Source organism: Gossypium arboreum, chromosome 3 (assembly GCF_025698485.1).
Source record: "Gossypium arboreum isolate Shixiya-1 chromosome 3, ASM2569848v2, whole genome shotgun sequence".
NCBI classification, from domain to species: Eukaryota; Viridiplantae; Streptophyta; class Magnoliopsida; order Malvales; family Malvaceae; genus Gossypium; species Gossypium arboreum.
Window position 1 is genome coordinate 83,076,591 of NC_069072.1, and position 11,518 is coordinate 83,088,108.

Consider the following 11,518-nt stretch of genomic DNA (forward strand, 5'->3'; position numbering starts at 1 on the left):
ATTTCGATTCAAGGGTAGACAATAATGTATACCTCCGTGATAAGGCATCGACTACAACATTATATTTACCCTTCTTATACTTAATTACATAGGGAAACGACTCAAGATACTCGACCCATTTAGCATGCCGCTTGTTCAACTTGTGTTGGCCTTTGATATGTTTTAGAGCTTCATGGTCGGAATGGATCACAAATTCTTTTGGCCGCAAATAGTGTTGCCACATCTCAAGGGCTCGAATTAATGCATACATCTCTTTGTCATAAACTGGATAATTGAGTGGGGCTCTGTTAAGCTTCTCGCTAAAGTAGGCAATGGGTTAACCGTCTTGGGTTAGAACAACACCTATTCCAACACCTGATGCATCACACTCAAGTTCAAAAGTCTTAGTAAAATCAGACAGAGCAATTAAAGGAGCATTAGTTGGCAGTTTTTAATTTCAAGAAAGGATTTCTCTTGCTCATCTTTCCAATAGAATGCGGAATTCTTTTTTATTACACTCATTAATGGTGCATCGATGGTGTTGAAATTGGGCACAAAGCGTCGATAAAAGTTGGCTAAACCATGGAAACTTAAAACTTGGCTAATAGTTGTAGGTCTCGGCCAATCTTGGATAGCTTTTATTTTCTATTGGTCAACTTCCAAGCCTTGCGAGCTAACTACAAAACCAAGGAAAATAACTTTATCAGAATAGAAGGTACATTTTTTCAGATTAGCATATAGAGTCTCCTTACGTATAGTCTCAAGGACGGATTTGAGATGTAACACATGGTCTTCCAACGTCTTGCTATAGATAAGAATATCGTCGAAATAAACAACACAAAACTTACCAATGAAAGGTCTCAAAATGTGGTTCATTAATCTCATAAAAGTGCTAGGAGCGTTGGTTAAGCCAAACAACATGACCAACCACTCATACAAACCGTGCTTCGTTTTGAAAGTCATTTTCCAGTCGTCGTCTTCTCGCATACGGATTTGGTGGTAGACGTTTTTTAGATTAATTTTTGAAAATAATTTGGCTCCACTTAGTTCATCTAACATATCGTCTAGCCGAGGGATCGGATGCCGGTATTTGATGGTGATTTTATTCACGGCACGACAATCTACACACATCCACCATGTGCCATCTTCCTTAGGCACCAATAGAACTAGAACAGCACAGAGGCTAAGGCTTTCCCGAATATAGCCCTTTTCCATCAATTCATTAACTTGTCTTTGCAATTATTTGGTCTCTTCGGGATTCATTCTATAAGCACGTCGATTTGGAATAACAGCTCCAGGCATGAAATTGATTTGATGTTCAATTCCACGAAGGGGTGGTAATCCACTTGGGGTCTCTTCCGGAAACACGTCATGGAAATCCTGCAAAAGAGCCAAAATAGAAGAAGGCAAATCCTCAAGAAGTTCGTTAGTGTTAAGCAGATTTTCCTTGTACATGAGTACAAGAATGGGTTGTTTTGACAATAATACTTTTTGAACTTTTCTTTTTTTTGCAATCAAATTTTTCTTTTCATTTTCTTTTCTTTTCTTGTTTTTTTTCTCTCGTATTCTCTTCTCTTTCTTTTTCTATTTTTGCTTTCTTTTTCTCATTTCTTTTTTCTGTTTCATTTTCTTTTCTTTCTTTTTCAACTTCATTCTTTTCTTTTTCTTTCAACTGATTTACAGAAGATTTCATTCTCATTTGTTCCTCGAAAACTTGTTTTGGAGTCAACGGGGCTACGGTGAAATTCTTCCCCAAATACTTGAATGTATACCTATTGGTATACCCGTCATGGATGACTCTTCGATCGTATTGCCACGACCTTTCAAGTAACAAGTGTCCCATGTGCATGGGTACTACATCACAAAGCACTTCGTTTTCGTATTTTCCAATGGAAAATGTCACAAGAACTTGTCTAGTTACCTTGATTTCACCACCATCGTTGAGCCATTGAAGCCTGTAGGGGCTCAGATGCTTGGTGGTCGGAAAGCCGAGTTGCTCCACCATAAGGGTACTTGCCACATTGGTACAGCTTCCACCATCGATAATCAAGCTACAAACCTTTCCTTTCACTTGACACTGGGAATGGACGATGTTTTCACGTTACTACTTGTTTTCCAAACTTTGAATACCTAAACTTCTTTTACCAACGAGTAGCTTGCTAGTATGAATAGGCCTAGATCTCTCCTCCTCGTGAGATATTGTTTCAGTCTTGTTCTCATTCTTTCTTCAATCCATGTTTAATGACAAGAAAATTTTAAAATCCTCACTACAAACCTTACTATTTCACTCGAAAAGAAAATTTAATGATTTGCACTCGCGCTCGTGTTTGCACTCGTTTTAAGGCTTTTTCATCACTCGAATGCGCTAACACACACGCCTTTTACCACTCAAACTCCCTCTCGTGGTTTCGTATGTTGTCTCTTTGGACTTCTTTGCTTCTTAGAGGGTTAGTTTTAAGGGTTGTAACGTAAGGAGTGTAGGGTAGGCTAAAACAAAGAAAAATTTTGGTGTTGTGTGGTGTTGGGGGGTAAAAGATGGTAGAACAACACTTGGAGATCGAAATAGATTATATGAACAGTAAAAGAAAAGACTTCAGTACTCCACACTCTCTTTTTTATAATTTCGTATTTTTTTTACTTCATTAATACTTGCTAATTACAATATGCAAAACTTGAATACAACTTGAAAACTTTTTATTTATTTATTTATTTATTTATTTATTTTAATAACGAATATAATACGGACTTGATGCGAACATCAGCGCTTCTCATTTTACAAGCTCTGATACCAAATAACATGATCCAACTCGGTTGAATGAGTTGAGTCTATGTAAATTACTCGATCGTAGATGAGAAGTTTCGTTCAGTTTTAAAAAGGGTGAAATTTGGTTAAGTATGGAGATGAATGTCGAATGGGTTCAAAGTGGGTGAAAAAGGGAAGGAGTTTAGATGGAGCAATCATGGATAGGTCAATTTAGCAAAAAAAATAAGATAGTTTAAAAGTGGATGAAAATGGACGATAGAACTTAAGCGTCAAGAATGATTCGATACTATATCAAGTATCACCCCGAATCTTATATGGCTTAAGGTGAAGGATGGTTGGTAGATGGATAGAAGAACGCCATACCAAAGAGATGGTGATATGTTCAGAAAACAAGTTTAGTTGACACCACTAGCAAGCTAGATAAGTCGCTCGAGACTCGTACGAAAGTTGAGAGGAAGTAAACCTCATAGAAATAGAGTTTCATTAAACAAACTGTCAAAAGTTCTTTACAAAATGAAATGAGCTTAAATTTATAGCCAAAACAAGGGGCTAGCCGAATAGGCTCTTGAGGTAACTAAAAGGTTAACTGAAAATTCTAGAATTCCTTAGGAAGCTTCCTTGTAGTTTTTTATGCATAGAGAACGTCAAAGGCTACTTCTAGATGCCTCTAATCAGATGGACAGTAATGAAAGTGAATGGTGAGCTGAATAGCCTTGTCTTGGTTCGGCCAAGAAGACTAAATACTTTTTAATAGAGCTGCTTGGTTGAACTAAAAGGTCTTGCATTTTTAATGATCAGCTTGGGCACTTAAATGGTTCCCAAAGTGTGAAAACCGAATGTGAGTGGTCCCTTGGTGTGAATGCACAAAATCGATCAGCCACTATTGTGTGAAAAGGATCTCCAGCAATGTGAATACCTAAAATGCTACCCTGAAGAGCTGGATGGTCATCCTAGAAGAAAGAAAGCATCAGCTTCCTTGGCCTTTGACATACAGGAAGGGTTGCTTGGGGATAGCAATCAGTAGCCTTCTTTGGCTATTTCTATGCTCAATGAGGTGCTTCGAAGAGCTAAACCATCAGCTCCTATTTATGCAGTCCCTAGCATGCACCTGCACCTGCACCTGCACCAAAGAAATTCAACAATAAATCAAACTTAAGACACATTAAATTTGGCAGCCCAAGACACATTAAAATCATGCATTCAACTAGGACACATTTAAACAAGTAATAACTAAGACATATTAAACATAAACAATAAATTAAGACACAACATAAATTTGGTTGTAGCTTAGATAAATTAAAAACATGTAATCGGCTGGACAAATTAAATTGTAGCAGCTATTAAATTTTTTCAAATCTGAACACATTAAAATTATGCTCTAAATAAGACACACATTAAATTCGTCTAGCTCAAACATGTGAAAACAATTTTAATGAGCTGATTTAAGCTAGAGAATCCGGACTTGAGCTATGACAAGTGTATGAAAATAAAACTAATACTTAGTTTAGTTAAAAAGATAAAGAAATAAGCTAGAGGAAAACTAAATCTAGCTCAACGAGCTGAATTAAGCTCAAATGAGTTGAATTGAGCTAGATAGAGTTCGGCAAGTTGGAATTGAGTTGAAATTAGCTTGAACTAACGTGCTGGAGCTTGTACTAAGCTGGCCCAATCTATCCCTTTGTCTTGGAGCTCATATTCGTTCCAAAGTTGAGCAAACCAAGCTGAAACAGCTTCTTGAAGATGTTTAGCCTGAGCTCGAGTTATAGGTCTTTTGGGCAACTCGATGGGATTGGGCTTGGAGCTTGTTGAGCCTTAGGGCGTGGTCACATCAGCTGCTGTAGTCATAAGAGTTTCGTTTCTGTTGTTCTATCACTAGAAGCCAATTCAGTAAGTTTCGGTGTTAAATTCTGCTAACATTCGTCATCATTTTATTTTCAGTCAAAGTTGGTTTCTTGAGTACCTTGCTCAATTTCTCTATCTAAACATTCAATTGATGTTCTTTAGGAGAAGGTTCCGAGGAAAACTATTCCCTAGGCGCCTTGCAAAGGTAATGGTTATTTTGAGTTGGGGTTTGCGTTGAGGTTTCAACATGTTTGGTTGATTGTTTAATTAGTCTTGTAAGTTGGATTGAGTTGTGTAACTAGACAATATTTTGGTTTTTTTAAGTTTCGGAGTGTCTCTGCTGCTTTTATGTCCAATCTTCATCAAGTGGGTATCGAAACCCTCTTTTTGCATTTTTCTTCGCTAGAATTGGAATTGTCGACGGCACATGGGTGGCCATATAGGTGTGTGTGCTGGTCGTGTGAGCCACGTAGCTAAGTGGGAAACCATGTAGTGGACAATGTATGTGACAGCCTTAAAACGACCCTAGTCGGAATGTGGTTCCGGGACCACAAAACCGAGGCATAAAAATAATTTAAAATTTATTTTGATGCCTATAATGTGTGTTAACTCATGTGTGACATTTTTGATGTTTTGATTTAGAGTTATAAATGTGAATTTCACTAGAAAGGACCTAGTAGTAAACTTTGAAAGTATGATAGGAAATGTGTGATGACTAGTTGATCATGCATGCAAAAAATGAGGGGTTTGCATGTCAAATTTCCCCATTTAAGAACAAGTGGCCGGCCATGACAAAGGGGGATGGGCAAAACATGTCATGAAACATGTTTTGTAAGTGGTTTATGTTGGAATAAATAAAATAAGTTGTATGGTAATAAAAAATGAAAAAAAATGTGTGTGAAGGCTTCTCCCCTCCCTTCCCGTGAGTTGAAGAAAAGCAAAGAAAAAAAATTGTTCATCCTTTTCACTCCTTTTGGCGAAAATACTAAGGAAGAAGGAAGGAGTTTTGCTTCATGCTTGGTTTGGAAGAGGATTAGGAGGAGGTTTGGCCATACTTGTATCTAGATTAAGGTATGTTTGAGGTTGTGCCATGAGATTCATGCATGTTTTTAGTTGATAGCTTGATGCTCTTATTAGCCCATGGTTCAAATCTTTGTTATATCATGGGGATGGTATTTGGCCAAGGTGGATTTTGTGTTAATGCCATTGCATGTTAAATATGAAGCTTGCTAATGATACATGTGATGGTGGATTGATGGCTCTTGGACTTTCTTTTTAGTATTTTTGAGTAAGACATTAAGTTCTTTGTTTAATCATGACCAAAAATTATGGTGTTGTGATGTATTCGCCATGGTACATCCATAAGTATGATTTATGCTCATTGCATGGAAAGTAAGATTTGTGTTTTGGATTTATGTTCATGTTTAGTTACAATCAACTTGAGATTCGGCTCTAGCATATATATATGTATATATGTTTGCACATGATGTATTGGTATGACATATATACTATCTCAAGGTATATATTTACTTATGATGATGTTTGGTTATGAAGGAAATGATAGTTGTGTATTGAGTTACAATATGGAATCGTTAGTTAGTAAAATGTATGCTGTTTTGTATGGTATTAAGTGTATAATTGGCCTCAACATGGACATGCATATTCGGCCACATGAGGGAATTGGTGTGCATGCATTCGGTTAGAGGCAAGCATATTGATGCCTAATCTTGGCTTAGAAAATTGACTAAGGAGAGTACTAACTAATGTGTTGAGTTGATTCATGATTTCCGTACATATGTGACTTTAATGTCTAATGAAAATATGTGGGCTAAGTACCTTGAATTCCTCTTTCGATGCTCAAATGATTAAATCAATTTATTTGTTAAATTAAGCTCAAGAGCAAAGGGGAGATAAATCCGATAAAGGGAAGGAAAAAGTAGTTGAATAGCCGTCGAAATCGTTCGACCACGTCCGAGGTAAGTCTTCGAGTAATGACCCTACTTGAATTATATTGAAATGATTTGTCATATTATGGCGGACAGCCGAATGTGCGTAGGGACTAAGTTATAAAGTCAATTGAAATCATGCTCTTTGTGTGTGGCTATTGAGCCGAAATTGGAAAGGTTTGATAAATGTTTTGTGTTTGAGCCTTAGTAACGAGAATGAAATATGGATGTGTCGTGATTATTGATATATGTGTACATGAGCATTTGAATGATACCGGGTTAAGTCCGAAGGCATTTATGCTAGTGATTATATCCGGGCTAAGACCAAAGGCATTCGTATGCGAGTTGTTATATCCGGCTAAGACCGAAGGAATTTGTGCAAGTTACCAAATCCGGGTTAAGACCGAAGGCAATTGTGCTTGTGGTTATATCCGGCTAAATTCCGAAGAAGCTCGGTTGAAGGTGAGTGTTTTGGTGCTATAATAAATTCAATTAATACGCTCGAAAAACCCATACGATAAGGTATGTTTACATGTGCATCGGAAAAGTCGATTCGTTTGAAATAGTGTTCGTTCGATCGACTAACGAACTTTCGGCTCTTAGATAGGTTGATACCTTGTGTGTGTATATGTTGATGAAGTGTGAAGTAAGTATGATTATGAGAATGTGTATTACTAAAGTGATTCATTTAGCTATGTGAATGTAATACTTTAGTCAAAGCTGATTTCATTACTTGAGACTTACTAAGCATTAAAATGCTTACCCCGTTGCTTTGGCTCTCTGTTTTATAGATTTTGCTCGTTAGCTATCGGATTCGGGATCATCGAAGTCGAAGTCATCCACATTATCAAAGCCCTTTGGTACTCTTTTAGTTGAACTCTGGATATGGCATGTATAGGACTACCCTTTGCTGTTTTTTTCAAGTACGTTTTGTGATGTATGTGTATGCTGACCATGCGAAAATGGCTCGTAAAAGTGGAGTATGGCATTAGACCATTTGTGTTTATATATATATATATGGTTTCATGATGTGACTATGGACTGGAATGGAAGTGTTGGGCAATGATCAGCCCTTGGAATGGCTAAATATGATCATATGTGGACCTATGTATGACAAAACTCTAGTTGGTCCATGGAAACCACGAAATAGGTAAGGTTTACCTTGAAAATAGATGCTGACAGCAGCAGTGGTGTGGATTTTAAAAATCACTAAAAATTGTATGAATGGAATTAAATAGTGAATAAATTATGTAAATGAACCTTGATGAATCTACTTTCATATGGAAGAAACGAAACAGTCATATGAGTTATATGTTAAGAGATATTAAAGTTCTCGTGAAACAGGGCCCGAACAGTTTCTGGATCCCCTGTTCCGACTTTGGAAATTCATTATAAATTAACCAGAGATAATTAGGAGTCATGCCATATATGTATAGATTCCTCTCTGAGTCTAGTTTCTATAGAAAGAAACGACATCAGTATTGAAGTCCTGTACAGGGAGATATCCAATTTTTAATGCGTGAAGGTCAGTGTAGTCAAACCCTGGATTAGGGGAGACTTTAACTAATAAACTGTACTAATTAGCCTGACAAAAAATTCTAGAAAAAAATATGTTGATGGAATTATGAGTCTAGTTTCAGGGAAAAATTACAAAACTGATTTTCGAGCTTTAAAACTCAAGATATGATTTTTAAGGAGACAGTGATGCAGTAACCAGCTAGTCTGGAAAATTTTTTTTATGGACTGTGAAAACAATTAAGTCTGTGTGCACCTTGTGTTCGACACCGGTAACGGACTCGGGTACGGGGTGTTACAATGTAACTCATTAACTTCAAATTTGTGGACACACGAGAAAATCACACGGGCGTCGAAGAGGCCGTGTGGGGGAAATGATATGTACAGGTCACACGAGTGAGACACACGGGCGTGTGTTTAGGTCATGTAACTTATTGAGTTCATATTAGAGTCACACAGGTGAGACACACGAGCATGTGTTCAGGCCGTGTAACTCACTGAGTTCCTAATAGAGACACATGGGCAAGACACATAGGCGGTGTGACTCACTGAGTTTACATTTTAGACACACGGGCAAGGCACACTGGCGTGTGCCAAGTTGTGTGCGTGTGTGATCCTAAATTTTAAATTTCTATTAGCGTGGTAATTGACATGAAATGGTAAGCCTTCGCATGAATTGAACTGGGTTGTATGGATTTATTTATCAAGAATGTTATTTGATCTTGGACATCAGAATAAGATAGATATTACTGATATTGGCATTTTTTTATATTACAATGTGGGACTATATTTACAATTGCATTACATATATGTGTGATTGATGTTTGTTCTAAAAATACATGTGGTGGAGGTTATGAAATGAAGGAAGTGTTCTGTATTGAATCGGTGGTCAAACCACCCATATATTGTGTTTAATCTGGCAGTGAGACTTCTAATACTACAATGTGTCATACTAACACTCTGAGGTGTGCAGGGATGGACTGGTATAATGTACCTATCGGTGTGTAGGGGAGGGGAATGGAGATGGTGTGTAGCGGTTGGACTAGGGAAATTGCATCTGTATCTATATCAACATGACATCTATATCTGCAAATGTGTTAGTGTTATACGTATGTCTGCAACTGGTCTGTTGCATTCCTGAACTGTTTTGTGTCTAAATTTGTTTTAGGTTATCACTTGAATAATGACACTGAATTGTATCTGGACACTCAATATCATCTGAGTTCTTATACATAGTATAGCTTAACTATGTTTTATTCTATACTGTAATGCTCTAACTATTCATATGAATTTCAAGGAACTCACATGACTAAACTGTCGGCAGACGGGGGACTCGGTCATCTATAGGATTTACTATATATGTATGTGTGTGTGAATCTATAACTTTGAATTCATATTACAAAACTTCTAAGTCTTAACTATGTTCTAGACAATGAATGTTTTCAGAATTAACAATAGTTGAAAGGTTTGCTTAAAATGTAGTTGAGTCTTGGTAAGTTGTCGTAGCATTCTAAACTTGGTCTTTCCGTCTAGGTTGGGTTTAGGGTGTTACACCAACTACTTGTATCTATTGTGATAGGCAGTTAATAGTCGAAAGGGCTCAAAGTAGCATATATAGTGGCAAGTTTTGATATATTCCTCCCAGACATAATACCAATAAACACTTTCTCTCAAATGGAGTAATTTTGATTATGTAAAATCAAAGGAAAATATTATGGATCCACTAACTAAGTTTCTAACAGGAGAGCTTACGTATACTTTATCGAGGGGAATGGGCTTAAAGCCTTTAAAAGGCAATAAAAAAGTGTTATGATGGTAACCCTATCTAGTTGACTAGAGATCCCAAAATCTAGGTTTAAAGGAAAAAGTAAGTCATATTAAAATTATAGTAGTGCTTTGAAATTTTTATTATTTCTTGCCTATTCTGTAACCTTTAGAACCTGACCTAGAGATTAGACCCAAATTTGAAAGAATACATTAGCCACTGAAATGACCCAGTAAGTTATCGGAGTTTATAAAACTGTCATTTTAAAATATTTATTTATTTTAGAAGAAAACTTAGTCAATTACCGACTTATTTACTACTGAAAATTTTAATTATAATTCAAAAGTGGAAAAATGATATCTATTTATGTTTTAAAGAAAAATCGGGTCATGCATAACTAATTAATATTATACTTTGATATCCTAAAGTCAAATTAAATGTAATGCAAGCTTTATAAATAAATAAAAACACAAATCCTATGTCTCATACAACAATTCAAAACAAAATAATACAATATCAAAATAAATAAAATAACAAATTAATGATCCTAAAAATTTTAATAAATAAAACCGAGCCAAGACCCTCCGGATGCCATGTCCACATCCTAACCTAGTGGGTTATCTATAAAGATGGGAAATAAAAAGGGAGCGAGCTATGAAGCTCAGTGTAAGTTCCGTCACCAACAAATCAGTGCAATCGATTAGCGTACAAAATCACATCACATAGAAATAATTCGTAAAACTAATTATCAGAATATCGACATTTTAGATAACTCAACAATATATGTATATATTTATGTATATAACATCTCAAAAACCCTAATTTTGTATGCTCATGCTATGTGAGCGCCATTCAATTTTGATTTCATAGAAAAGATCCTACTTTACCACTACACATCACAATAAGAGTTCCCCTGAACTCCAACCACCAACACACCGGTTTGTGGCTTAGCCACTATTGGTTTGGAGATAAACTGCCAATGACTATGGACACACAACAAAATCCCGTAAATGAAATCTAACTTTGCTTGTGGGTACATAGCAAAGTCTTGCAGATAAAATATGCCTCTAGCTATGGATTTCATAGCAAATAACTCACTGATGGAATCTGCCTCTAGCTGTGGATATACAAAAAATAACCTATGGATGGAATCTGCCTTTAGTTGTGGATACATAACAAATTTTGCAAATAAACTTCCAATACTTCCTCCGTACATATTGTCCCCCCCCCCCCATGCAATGCAATATGGCATGCAAAATAGATCAATGCGGTAGCATTTAATATGGTTTTAATAAAACAATATAATGAAAATCAATATGCTTATAATATTTCAATATAATAGCAAAAAATATGCTTATAATAGATCAATTCTGTAGCAAAAGTCATGCTTATTATGTGTTCAATTTAACAGTAATACAAGGCATGTTGTACGTACAATCTCAACTACAGATACAATAAACATATGTATTAATCACAATTCATGCAAATATATAATATTAATTCAGTCAATCAGATCATTGATTCTAACATTATTCATACCACTAGGGACTTAATTGAATTAAATAAAATACTAAAAATAGTTCGGGAATCATTCAGGAACTAAATTGATCAAATTATAAAATTCTGGGTATAATTGTAAAAATCTAAAAAATAGGGGTACACGACCGTGTAGGATGCTATAAATAATGTGGAGAGATTACACAGTTG